The sequence below is a fragment of the Rissa tridactyla genome, chromosome 11 (assembly GCF_028500815.1).
Source record: "Rissa tridactyla isolate bRisTri1 chromosome 11, bRisTri1.patW.cur.20221130, whole genome shotgun sequence".
Classification (NCBI taxonomy): Eukaryota; Metazoa; Chordata; class Aves; order Charadriiformes; family Laridae; genus Rissa; species Rissa tridactyla.
The window spans coordinates 11,507,983-11,521,843 of NC_071476.1; the positions used below are offsets into that span (position 1 = coordinate 11,507,983).

The 13,861-nt window shown below is 43.6% G+C and overlaps 1 long non-coding RNA gene across 1 annotated transcript in view; it reads right to left on the reverse strand.

Annotated features, from left to right (window-relative positions):
* The window catches only part of LOC128916264 (uncharacterized), a 36,798-nt gene extending 23,802 nt beyond the window's left edge, over window positions 1-12,996 (reverse strand). The window contains exon 1 of the long non-coding RNA XR_008468881.1: window positions 12,771-12,996. This is a non-coding gene — a long non-coding RNA (uncharacterized LOC128916264). The remainder of the gene's footprint in view (window positions 1-12,770) is intronic.
* Between the last annotated feature and the right edge of the window lie 865 nt (window positions 12,997-13,861).

Below are 13,861 nucleotides of genomic sequence, written 5' to 3' on the forward strand. Positions count from 1 at the left end.
TTATTAATGATGTGAGCTCCAAAGAATTTCTTCTTTTCTCTTAGTTTCTGTATTTTGGACAACTTTTCAACAAAAAGATCAAGGACTATCTCCTTTCAAAGTGCCTCTAATTGGGTTATTACTGGGAGCATAAAATACACACATTTATTGTTATTGAACCTACTGGCTAGCCAATGCTCAGAGTTCACTTCCACTGGCAGCAGATAGCTATTTTGCCCTGTTCAAATCTTTTTTATGTAAAGGACTAAGGCGCCTCGCCTCCAGTGTCCATCATGATGGAGTTACACGACTGACCCCTTTCTGAACAAACTTTGCAAACCACGAGCATCCACATCCGAGCAGAAAGCAAGATTAAATACAGTTGTTTGCAGAACTTTTTCTTGCAGAATTTCTCAAAGTTCTCGTCCAAAAAACCTCCCTCCCATCCCACAGACATCCTGTGCTGGGTCAATAGCTCACCGCCCGGCCATATCTCAATCCATGCCAGGGACAGAGGGAACTTTTTGTTCCATTAGCAGCTCCTGTAAGCCAGAACTCCTATTGCTGCCGTGGCTCCACAGCGGGGGCCACAAGCCGCCCAGTACAGCCCTGCCCAAACCAGCCATTTCTGGGGGTCATTCCTCTAAATAATCTGAACGGCTCTCCATAGCCTCCATTTACACGTGTCAATCAAGTGAGATTATCCAGCTCTTGGTACCAGGATAGCAAAGTGCTCTTCTCAGAGCTGCCCAGAGTTAGCCCGTGATGGTGATGGTCTCTGCCACTGCCTGGGGGAGAGGTTTGCAGAGGGAAGTGGGCAAAACCCTTTGGCTGAAGGAAAATAAAACAGGCAGGTTGGCTGGATTTATACTGCTTCTAGCAATTTGTTTCCATTGAAAAACATACATCCCCAAAGGGGGGTGGGAAACAACCAGAAAAAAAAAAATCAAAATATTTAGATTTTCTAAATCAGTCATATTAGTAATTTTTGAAGTTACTTCACTATGTTTTTGAAACACTCTAAAGTTTTAACAAAATGCAACATCTGGGTTAAACGACTTCTTTTATTTGACCTGAAGTGAAGTCATTTCAATTCCGCAGTTAGTTCGGGGTTTTTTTTATCCTGCTTTAACTCAAAATCAAGGCCTTTTTTTTTTCTGAATTTTCAGATAAGCTGAGCAAAATCTGAAATATTGATCAGTAGCACAAGTTTATTTGTGAATTATCCAAGATCCTTGCATGAAAGTCTTTCTCAATTATTTGAACATTTTATTTTCACCTAGAGTCTCTGTACCCAAAGGAAGGGAAAGTTGAGATTTACAGTTCATTCATGTCCCCAGCTGTGAAAGCAAGCGCTCTCAGGTTATTTCTTCCTATTATATAGTTGCCATCAACTCAGATTGTATTGTCAACTTCTGCTTGGGCTTAGCTTCAAGACTAATATTAAACTGTGTTGCTGCATAGTTCTGTGGCTGTTTCCTTAGCCATAACGCAGGCTAATAGGTCAACCTTGGCTTTTGGTAAGTCATAAAATGGAAAAAACTCCGTTATATGAACTTTAGAATTCTTACTAGACAGCACGCTGTAATTCTTGCTCCTGAGTCATACTGCAAAAGCTTTTTATAATATCTTGCATTTGCTGTCAGAGCAAACGATTACACTTCTATGCCCTTCCCCAGCCATCCAAAAAGATATCTGAGATTCTCTGCGCAGTGAGGGACGGATGTGCTGCTGGGAACGCTCTCACAGGCAGCACATGCTGGGGCTGCAAATCCTGAAGTGCAGGGGTACTATTTGCATCAACATATGCTCTGTCCAGGGCAGGAGTGACATTACATGCTTCATCCACTGTGGATGTAGGAATAGATTTTTGTTGTCTTTTAGGGTACATATGCAATTGACCTCAGGGGTATGATACAAAAAAGTATCCACAGAGCTTCCGTGTTCACAGCACAGGCTGCCAAGGGCAAGCAGGACCGACTGTTGTAGTTCACCAAAAAACATCTTTCCCAAGAGAGGTCCTATCAAAGCAATCTCACTCACAGATAACATCCAAAAATATACCATACTGTTACTATTATTTTTCACATGTGACCCAGCTTACAAACAGAAGTACTTGCCTTCCCATGGCATCTGGCCGGTACTGAAATGATCCAGTGGTGCCAAGTCTGACATGACAGCAGAAAATGCCCACCTAACAGTGTTTGCAATGATGTCGATTGTTGACACAGGAACTCAAAGCACACTGCACATACCTCTTTCTATAGCATGCAAGGCAAAAAAGCACCACTAACTTTTCTGATGCATTTTACATTCAGAGACCTAAAATAGACACTAGATCTCACAACTCCTGGTCCTTTGCAGTAGCCACAAAAACATCTGTCCCAGACATTGCGCCTTACCAGGCACTTCTACACCAGAAATCTCATACAGCAACTGATTAGCACCTTCCCATAGCTTTCCAAAAGCAACTAGGTGTAGATCTTAATCATCAGGAGCAGAGGAATGACCTTTTCTTGAGTTATTTTCTGTCCCCTTTCAATACGAATTGAGAAGATTAATTATTTTCAAGGAGAATATAAAATGACTTAGCATGAAGCCAGACCCTTACATGCTAGCAAGATTGGTGAAACACATCCTATTGCTTTGGCAAGCATCAGCACAATGCTGCTCATTCAGTCTTTTCCTGGTGACCAATCTGGAAAAAAAAGAGTCACACAAAGGCAGGGAGATTCACTGCTCCCCGTGGTGCACATCCCACAACAAATCTGGCAAACACCTGTCCCGAGGAGGAGGAATCAAAGCAGCGTCTTGCAGAGAAGGATGATCCAAAGTTGCACGTATTGAGCACTATCCAAATTCCAGACATGTCCATGCTCCCGTTATCCTGCTGTTCATGAACATTCACTCTAACGGGTGTTTCACAAAGTAATTATCATCCTTCTTACCAGTAACTCGATCTGCGGCTCAGGAAGCGAGCTGGCAGTTGAACTAGATTCCCCATTATTCAGTATTTCCTATTCTCCCACTTAAAAAAAAAAAAAAAAGTCAGTCATCTTATCGTGGAGCAGAAACAAGGACTAGCAAATTTCCAAGGGGACAACTCATGAACAATTCCAGGGCTGAAGTCTGTTCGTATCAACCATCTGTCCAATAACAGCTCCATGACACTCAAAGGGAAAGCACGTAAAATCTGTGTCCCTACTTTGGCACCTCAGTAACACAGCTTGCTTTTCAGAAGTGCTCAATATCCAACAGCCCTCATGGAAGTCAACATGGGCAGGAGATAGCAACACTCGTTCGGACAGATAATAAGCATAGGAAAGAGGTGACCTTGCTACATCTGCCTTCACCAAGCTGAACACCAATTTGTTCCTTCACATCCACACTGTAGGAGAGGCAAAGCCAGCGGGAGGGAAACAGCCAGGATGCAGCACCCTAAAAGAATCCTTCAAGATTACTCTGACATATTCCTGGGGGCAAAGGTGGACGCAGAGACCTAAGGTGTGCATAAAACTTCCTCATTTCCCCACAGCTGGGGTTTATTATCAGCTTTGTACATCTATATTGCTCTAAACCTTGCATCGAACAGACATATTTCTAGTAACCATTTCTAAATTAATAGCATTTAAATGCTGAATATGGGCAGCCTGCAGCCACGTGTGCTGTAGAAGCAGATCTTGCAAGCCTTACTCATAGCAATAATGGCTTCAGTATCAGCTTCTTAATTATGATGGAAATTACTGGAGTAAATTACCATAAAGGTTTAGGAACATTCAGTCCATTCTGACCCTTCCGGGTCTGTTGCAATATGTATTTGCTTTTTCTTCATAAATGTTAAAATGCCTTCCTTTTTTTACCAGCCTCCTCCTTCTCTTGGGAACATGGAAAGGAACTTCTTTTCACCATGGCAAGGTACCAAGAAGACAGGTGGCTTCATGCGTAAACAATGATAATTGGGAAAGAGGTGATAGAAATTCCACCCTGCACACATCCAAGTCTAGCACACAAGTTCCCCATAGTGTATGAAGTTGCTTGAGGCAGAAGGGGGTTACCCACTCCACTAAATCCTAACTCAAAAGCATTAAGAGGTCTTTAACCCACCTACGGACCTTCATCACTCCAATCTCAGAGCAATTACTCCACAAATCCAGGATCACATACTCACACTTAAAGGGGAAAAGTGAGAACAACACGAGCTGAAGAAACCAATCTTTTGCACCAGTGTAGCCTTTGCAGGCTACAGGGAGCCAAGGGAGGCAAAGGCTTCTACCAACGCATTTGTTTGCAACTGATAACTTTTAGGAAAGACAACAGCATACATAGTGCGTAGCAATTCTCTGGGAAAGAACTAAAGCCCTACCAGTTTAACTTGATGTCTTTGTTTCTGCAAATGTAGTTTTTCAAGAAGTCTGAGTGTTGAAAATTATCATTTTGCAGCTTTTGGAGAACTAACATTGCAAGATAAGTCAGAACAAATTCGAGGCATTCATCCATTTTCAGTAGGGAATTCCTTCAGGTTGGATTAACCAAGATTTACTCAGTTTGCTTGTGTTCTGTCTGCTCATGTTGTCTTTGTACAAGTTCCAGCGAGCTCCACTGGAATTAATGTACTGATAGGGTCATGCCAGGGAAGCCTCATCTGAGATGAACCAGATTTCCACTGGCACTTACTGGATCTTAATAGCACATTTGAACTTGCATGTAGTTACCTATATAGGCTGAGAGAGGGAGGCTGTAGGACCAGCAAACTGGCCTTCAGCTTCTCATGTGAACTTGTACGGCATGATCAGTCACCATGGCTTTTTTTGTCCCAGAAACAAGCACTTCCCCCTGTGTTCTCATACCTCTGTGCATTCGGAACAGAGTGTTCCTTCCCATGCTCCGACCAGGAGGACGATGAGGGGCTGGCCCCGAGGGGTGATAATGAAAATGCCTTGGTAATGAACCCATCTGGTGATGTCCTCATTGGCCTGGCTTTCAGTGCCAAGAAACTCAGCAGGGGTCACCCGCTCTTTAAAGCAAACATATGTACAATACGTACGGATTTTACTTTCCCTGAGATTTCCACCCCACCCCCCACTGCTAATGTTTTAAATACTTTCCCTGAAAATACTTCTCTGCAGGAACGGCTGCTAAGCAGATCTCCAACTTTGCTGCTACGCAATCTATTGGCCTGACCTTTTCAAAGCAAGAGTGCCCCAAATGAAGCCAAGAACTTGGCGTGACAGGGCCCACACTTTCAAACCAACACAAGTTAATGGGTATCAAGGCAACCCCCATACTGCTAATCTATAAAGGCCAGGATCTGCTTTCTGGTGCTGGGACTGATGCAGCAGCACCTATGTCCACAGAGATAAATGTTCTTCCTTACCAAAAGAGTGCATTTTGGCAAAACTGTCTATTGAAAACGGTCTTTGGCCATGCTATCTCCAGACATGCCTGAGACATCATCTAGCAGAGCAATAACTATCCCAGGCCATAAGCTTGCCACCTCAGCTAACCCTGAAACAGTTGTGTGGCAGTCCTCAAGCTTGTGCCCCCTTTAGAAGTATCCCAGAACATCAGCTAGCCCAGCCATCTCCTGCAGGACAAGCTCCTGGCGGGCAGGGCCTGGAAGTGAGGCACCAACATCTTCATCCACACCCAAACTCGGCAGCACAGGTCCATCATCCTCCATAGACAAAGCGTTGGCTCTTGTCACCTCCTAACAGACATAACCACAACTGGCAAACCAACAAGATTAAAGGTCTGAAAGGGAAAAGAGCCCACCATCACCTGTGCCAGGGGACAGACACTGAACCAAGCCTACTGCTGAAGGATTTTAAGGAAACGTCCAGCAAATAAAACTAGTGGGACAAGCAGCACCTTCGGCCCCACCGGCCAGGAGGTCTCCCATAGCTCAAAAGTGCCCTCCTCTGGCTGATTTTGACAGATTCATCTATAATTGCTGGGATAACACTTTATGTGGGAAGAAATCATTAAAAATCAGCTGCAAAGTGACCAATGAAGACTAAATCATCCTGCAGGAGAAGGTTTTTCAAAAAAGTATGAGAGATGGGACAGCTGCACCATGGCTCCCACCACAGTGTGCAGGAAGGAGCTCAGACCTGCAGGGAACAGTTACCCTCTGATGAAGTCCTCAGCCAAGGGCTTCCACTTCAGGTCAGCTCATGTTTCTGAAGCCTCGCATTTTATGGCTCTCAACGTAGGTATTGAAAAAATTTGCTTTTCAGAACTGAGTGCTGAGTTACAGAACACAGTTTTCTGGCTCACAAATTTCCATACTGCTAAATCATCTTTGGACTTTTGTCTCCAAGCAGTTGCCTGACATATCCCAAATGACTATTTTAGGAGAAGGCAAATCATGCCCTAGAAATGCCTGGTTTGCCTTTGCTGACTTTAACGGCAGTCTAGACAGTGAGCACAGATGGAGATGTCTGTATTTGGTCAGGTGAATCACACCCCCACAGACTCCGAGTTTCAAAACTTCACCCTTCACCCAAGCTTAAAAGTTGCTTTACTGGCTAAAGTTGTTCATGATGGAAACTATCCACCGATATCTTAGGAATCTCTGACTTACCCATCTGTCATTGCATGTGTATTGCACCTAGGTATGTCATAGCATTTTTTGTTTCTTTTCATTTTAATATCATGGAGAAGTTCCCTATTTTCCTTAGAAGATAATTCCACAGACTAGTAAGTCTTGTATTTATTCTCTCTCATTCTCCCTTATGGTATATCTTGAGCATTTCCTAGAGATGATGTGTTTGCATTTAAGGATCTATAATCCACACTTATGCTTATATACCTTATCCACTTTTTATTTAAATAAATGTATTTGTTTAAACAAAACAACCTAGAATCTCATTACTCACTTCAGTCTTCTTGTGCCATATTTTTCAACCGAGCCTCCTTGATTAGCTGATGTCAGTAAGGCACTGACTAGAACTACAACTTATGAGTCATTCTCCAAATATTTAAGAATGCTGACAACTGTTTAAGGAAATAAGAATAAAACCACCGTTTTGTAAATCAATGGAAGTATATGTGAAAGCAAACCTTAGGCACCTCTCAATGGCCTTCTTTACATGTCATTAACCTCATCTGCATGATACCTAGACAAAGACATCACTAATTGTTTTTGTACCAAAACAGCAGTCAATGAGAAAGGATGTATTTTCAGAAATTAACGAATGAAAGACAATTAACAATAACATTGAGACTTCTACAGTAAGGTGAGGTTCATGGGGCAGAGGTTCATTGTGAAAAGCCTTAGAATGCTCTTATAGCGTTTCTAGGACACTATTATGATTTCATAGGACACCCTGTGTTGCAACATACGAGTAGGGGTAACACCACCTTTTTCCAGGGTGTATTTTTGCCAGCATGAGTTAAAGCTGAGTTGTGCAAGGCTCCTCTGTATTTAGCCACATGTCCCTCATCACATGTTTGGGATTTGCCATCCTAAGGTCCCCTCCAGTTTGATAGCAGCATTCATTTCACCATCATTCTGGCTAAAAAGACCTTCCAAAATACCTTGATTACAGATTTTTTTTTTTCCCTTGACAATTTGCCTCTCCACATGGCAGGGAGTAGTCCTGTTTTCAGTTGGTAGGTCCGTCTGGCATGACATGCAAACCACCTAAGACGTTTGCTTCAATTCCCAGCAGTCAGGACGGAGCGTATTTGAACTTCTTGGAACATGCCAGGCTTTGGGGTTTCTTGCATGTAATCATAAGTGAGCTTCCTTGCTTTTATTTCTGCATCAAGTCATGGGTGACAGAAATACTCTTCATTTTTCACTTACGTAGGTAGCTCCACTCTTAGATATAATTGCATAAGTCTATTTGGCCGACTCAGACAGCCACTTTGTTCTGTTAACATCTCTGCCCACACCCGTCCTCATAAGTTTGTGACTTGGCTTGGACTTTTCTAAACAGACCATTGAGGATTTATTAAATCTAGTCTCTCAATAAAAAGAATATATATGGTATTATAAAAATCAACTGCCTGGCTTAGTTTTTTTCCAGTTTGGTGATATTAGAGCTACATCACCCAGTCTACTGTCCCTTACAGTGGAAATGCTGTCTGGGTGGCTACTGCGGAGAAGGACGTAAGCCAATATTCCTCCAGAAGCACCAAGTCTTCTTGCCCTACCATTAACACTGGAAGATTTATTATTATGAAACATTTTTAATATAGCACTGCCAAAAAGCCAAGAATGGGGCTCTTTGGGCACTATACATCCACAAGAAGGTAGACCATCACTGCTTAGCTTGTAATACTAAAAAACAAAAAAAAAATACTAAAAAAAAAAAAAGAGATAAACAGGGCAGGAGAAGGGCATTCTGGGTCTAATTCTGAGATTATGTGAACTATTTGTGAATTCCTCTTCCCTCTGAATGTCTTTTGAACAGTTTCTATGGGAAATATCTCTGTACTTCTGACAGTCTATAATGGGTAATAATAATTAAAGCACGTCTTAAATAGAAAATAAGAGTATATTTCTCAGAATCCTTACCAGGAAATAGGGTGGTTTGGCTTGGCAGAGTGGAAAAAAGCCTGGCATATTGTGTCAATATCACAGGATCTGCCTTTCTTTAAATATATAACATCTCTCATGGTTACAGTTTAACATATAACCATTCTCTTTCAAATTCTGTTTTCCATAGTTTCTCAACATTGAGATCGAGCTGCTTCTATTCCAGTCCTTTTCACAACAACCAAGTCTACAAAAAGATTTTAACACTTCACATGTTCATAATTACTTTAATCAAAGAACTCTGAAGAGCTCTGCAAACATTCATTAACACTTGCAACAGCTCCACAGGTCTGTTGTAGGGGGTTCCCATTTTATCCCCAATGTATAGACAGAGTAACTAAGGTAACAGCAGGCAAAAAGTATTTGACTTCCCACTCCCAAGCTGTAGTGTGTTAACTATTAGATAATTATTCTTCTACTGAGAACAGCTTAATGCTGTAATGTACAAATATTGACTGCTTGTGCTCAAGTGCTGCTCTCAAAAATCTCCTTCAGAGGTAGCTGCATCAATCTAGTTTCATGCAGGAATTACGGTCTATTTGCAAAGTTTGTGAAGGGATTTTGGCTGCCAGACTGTGGAAGTCCGGATTGAAAGTGTCAGCGCAGTCCCAGGACAAAGCAGTCCTCAGCTTTGAGGTGCACGCAGTAGAAGACCTCCCTCATTAAAAACCAGGGACCCCATAATCCTCACTCCCCCTGAGATACTACTGCGAGCCAGGGCATGGAGGGGTGTCATTTGGGTCACTGTCCCCCTCTGCACTGTCACCAAACACCCATAGCAAAGGCTTTTCCTCAGCAGGGGGTGTCCAGAGGGACCAGCCCCAGCCTCACCCCAGTACCTGCCTCTGCCCACTCCGCTGCTTTTGGAGACGCGTTTTCCTGACAATGGAGAGAGCTGCAAAAAACAAAACTGTGCACCTTTTCCAGGCTGGGAAAACATCCTGAACTGCTGCTTCCCTTCCACCCCATTACTAATCACTGGAAACAGCTGTTCCCTCTTTTTTCTTTTTTTCCCCTTTTTCTTTTTTTTTCTTCTTTTTTGTTACTGTTTAATACCATTCTGATCAACTGGTTTTGGCAAATCAGAATAGGAGAAAGAAAATTCTTTCCACACAGCTGACAAATGTAAAGGCAGCTAATTGATACGATTCTTCATCTCCTAAGAAATTTTACTGAGACACCTTAAACTCATTTCATATACTCCAGCAGTACTCAGACCATCCTGTATACAAATTCATAGAATCATAGAATGGTTCAGGTTGGAAGGGACCTTCAAGATCATCTAGTTCCAACCCCCCTGCCCTGGGCAGGGACACCTCCCACTAGACCAGGCTGCTCAAAGCCCCATCCAGCCTGGCCTTGAACACCTCCAGGGATGGGGCAGCCACAGCTTCTCCGGGCAACCTGGGCCAGTGTCTCACCACCCTCACAGTAAAGAATTTCTTCCTAATATCTAATCTAAATCTCCCCTTTTCCAGTTTAAAACCATTACCCCTCGTCCTATCATTACACTCCCTGATAAAGAGTTCCTCCCCATCTTTCCTGTAGCCCCCTTAGGCGCTGGAAGGGGCTATAAGGTCTCCCCAGAGCCTTCTCTTCTCCAGGCTGAACACCCCCAACTCTCTCATAGCATTCACACCAGTACTCAAGAAAGGAAAAAAAACTATTTTTCATTTCCAGTCCTCTGACCCATCCAGGTCTCATGAACAACAGCTAATAAAGTAATAGGTTCAGATTTTGACAGTACCTACTAGGGTAGGTCAACCTAGAACAGCTTGAAGCTATTAAAACAGTTCTGTATATTTCTGTGAACACACGTACCATAAAGTTAAAATGATGAAGTGCCTGGTACAAAGATTTTGACAACAGTCAAGAACTGTTTGTTCCCAGCACTGGAGGAGTTACAGATCCCCAAGATGGACCATAGCTGCCAAACAAATCTAGATATGATGACAGCCTTTAATCGTCATCCCCTTCAAGATTCGGGGGGGATGAAAGTCCTTCATCCTGAAGGATGAAAACCTTCAAAGCTGAAGGTGGTGCAACTTGTAGTGTTTTAAAAAAATCACCACACAGATGGCAAAATAAATGCAGAAAGGAAGAGCCAACTGTGAACTTGCATGTATATGGGCCAGCTCCTCAGCTGTTAGGAGTGAGCCCAGTTTATACTAGCAGACACTCTGAATCCACGGTTAGGGCTTTGGGTTTTTTTTGTTTTGCTAGGGATTTTGTAGTTGTTGGTCAGTTTGGGTTTTTTTAGAGATGATGATCATAGAATCATTGAATGGTTTAGGTTGGAAGGGACCTTGAAGATCATCTAGTTCCAACCCCCCTGCCATGGGCAGGGACACTTCCCACTAGACCAGGTCACTCGAAGCCCCATTCAACCCCAATCTGCCCTTGAACACCTCCAGGGATGGGGTATCCACAACTTCTCTGGGCAACCTGTTCCAGGGTCTCACCACTCTCACGGTAAAGAATTTCTTCCTGATATCTAATCTAAATCTCCCCTCATCCACTTCAAAACTGTTACCCTTTGTCCTATCACTCTACTCCCTGATCAAGAGTCCCTCCCCATCTTTCCTGTAGCCCCTTTAGGTACTGGAAGGGGCTCTAAGGTCTCCCCAGAGTCTTTTCTTCCCCAGGCTGAACAACCCCAGCTCTCTCAGCCTGTCCTCATAGGAGAGGTGCTCCAGCACTCCTCTGGACCCACTCCAACAGGTCTGTGTCCTTATGTTGGGGCCCCAGAGCCGGATACAGGTGGGGTCTCACCAGAGCAGAGTCACCTCTCTCGACCTGCTGGCCACACTTCTTTTAGCACAGTCCAGGATACAGTTGGCTTTCTGGGCTGTGAGCACACATTGCTGGCTCATGTTGAGCTTCTCATCAACCAACACCCCCCAAGTCCTTCTCCTCAGGGCTGCTCTCAAGCCACTCTCTGCCCAGCTTGAATTTGTGCTTGGGATTGCCCTGACCCACATACAGGACCCTGCACGTGGCCTTGTTGAACTTCACGAGGTTCACATGAGCCCACACCTCAAGCTTGTCCAGGTTCCTCTGAAAGGCATCCCTTCCCTCCAGCATGTCAATGACTCCACACAGCTTGGTGTTGGCGGCAGGCTTGCTGAGGGTGCACTCAATCCCACTGTCCATGTCGCCAACAAAGATGTTGGGCAGCACCAGTCCCAGTACTGACCCCTGAGGAACACTACTCGTCACTGTGGAGAGATCTCCGCTTGGGAGATCAAACCGTTGACCACAACTCTTTAATTGCAACTATCCAGCCAAACGATAAAGCTATTTAGGGGTATTTTATACCATGATGATAAAGCTATTCAGGAGTTGGTTTAGTTTTTTCCTTATACCCATTCTCTTCCTCCCCAGATCCAGCTCCCATAAAGCTGAACAGACCCTCGTAGCCTCAGTGGGAGTAGAGACAGGGCTTTATGCCTGATGGAGGCCGCCGAATTCTGTGCTGAGGAGCAGGGTATGTTGGCAGTACCATATGTCTGCCCCTCCATAGTCTTCAGCAGCCTTATCACCATGGCAATGGAGAAGGAACATCGGTTTGAGAAAAGCCGAGGGCAATAATGTAGTGAAGGGATTCAACCTGGGAACGCTGCCTGGTTAGTGCTTATCCAACCTAAATCCTCCTTTGCAGGTAATCCTCAAGCTGTTTTTAATCAGCCTCCTGTACCCAATTTCTGGAATGCCACAGGAGATGTGACTCTGCATCTCCCTATTGCTTTTTTCACTGCTGGAAGGACAGTGAAAGGGCTAACCTCCCCTAATAAGTGTTGCCATACCAAAATCAGAATGAGTTTAACTACCTCAATCCATGCACCTGAGTGGACTCTTAGATCAGTCTACTACAGCTGAACCCGTCCTGAGAGCACCCTTAAGTCAGCCAGTATTGGCTTATGGTGACTTGGTATTTCAACATAACTACGGGGACAAACGGGATGAAGCAAAATCACATGACAGGACCATGCTGCTTTAAATCAATTTCTAAATTACTTGGTCAGGTCAGCGCATTGGACCAGACAAGGAAGGAATCTGTTCAAAGAAGGAACTGTGAGACCCGATAGAAAAAACATGACCTCCATCCCCCCAGCATGAATACATCTACCAGCAGAGCACTATTGGTGGTGGCAGTGATGCAGAAAAAGCCTACTACAAGTAATTAACAAATATATTTAAGCCATAAATATATCCCACTTCTTAGTTTTGATTAGGCAGGACTCACGTGATTACAGGTCAGCATTAGAACACAAAAATCCTCATGTCACCAAGCCAAACAGCCTTCCAAATATCACTCCTCCTCCCACCGCCTTCTGGGTTTTGCAGGAATTGTTTCATGATGGTCAACCCTCGATTCCATCTGTTGTATCATGACAGCCCTTTGCACAAAAGAACAGAAGAGCAGGGTTTGTTTCTAAGCCGATAAAGGAATGTGGCAATTTTTGAGAGACTGGCAGAAAAAAAAAGAAATCTGAGTTTCAACAGCATGCCTTGCAGTCAAGGGGCACGCAGAAATTAAAAAGGGAGCAGAGCTCCTAAGGGTCTTTTGTTTGGCTTTTTTTTTGTTTGTTTTTGGTTTTGTTTTTTTTGGGGGGGGAGGGGGGTTGGTGTTGATTTGTTGTTTTTTTTCACTGAGCAAGGAACAGGTGTTCAGCTATTTCATAGCCAGGAGCATCATTCCAGTCAGAGATGCCTCTCCAGCGTCAAGGGTTTTCCAGGAACACATTTGCACTCATTAGCAGTTATTGCCACAATGGTACAAGTCAGCACAAGCTTGGGGTGCTGGCACAACTGTAAACTTGGTTGCAGTCCAGAAAAGCATATTAAGTTTGTTTGATTGAGGTGAAGGGAGATATAGTGAAACAAAGCATCCTCTAGGTACCTTTAGCTAATCATAAAAGAAAAATAGAGGGAAAGGAAACAAAAGTAATTGTGTGTTGACTTGTATGTCCAAATACCGTCATCAGAAACACTTTGCCAGGCAAAATGCTCACACTTACACATCAGACTTGCCTATTCAAGCACTGCGACTATGGGTATATACCAGGTACCACTCAGGAAAACGCACCTAATCAACCTCATGCACATATCGCCTCATTATGTGCTCGGACTTACAGCTCTCGTGCTCGAAAATAATCCTCCCAGATGTACACCCCAGACTATTTCAGTACCCAGCCCTGTATTTTCACCGATTTTGACATTTATTCAATAACACTATCTAATACTCAGCCAGCAGTTCACATTTTCATATTCTTCAGACAGAAATCAGCTTTCAATGCGTATCTGAAGGCATCAGCTTATATCACTCCTCAGACA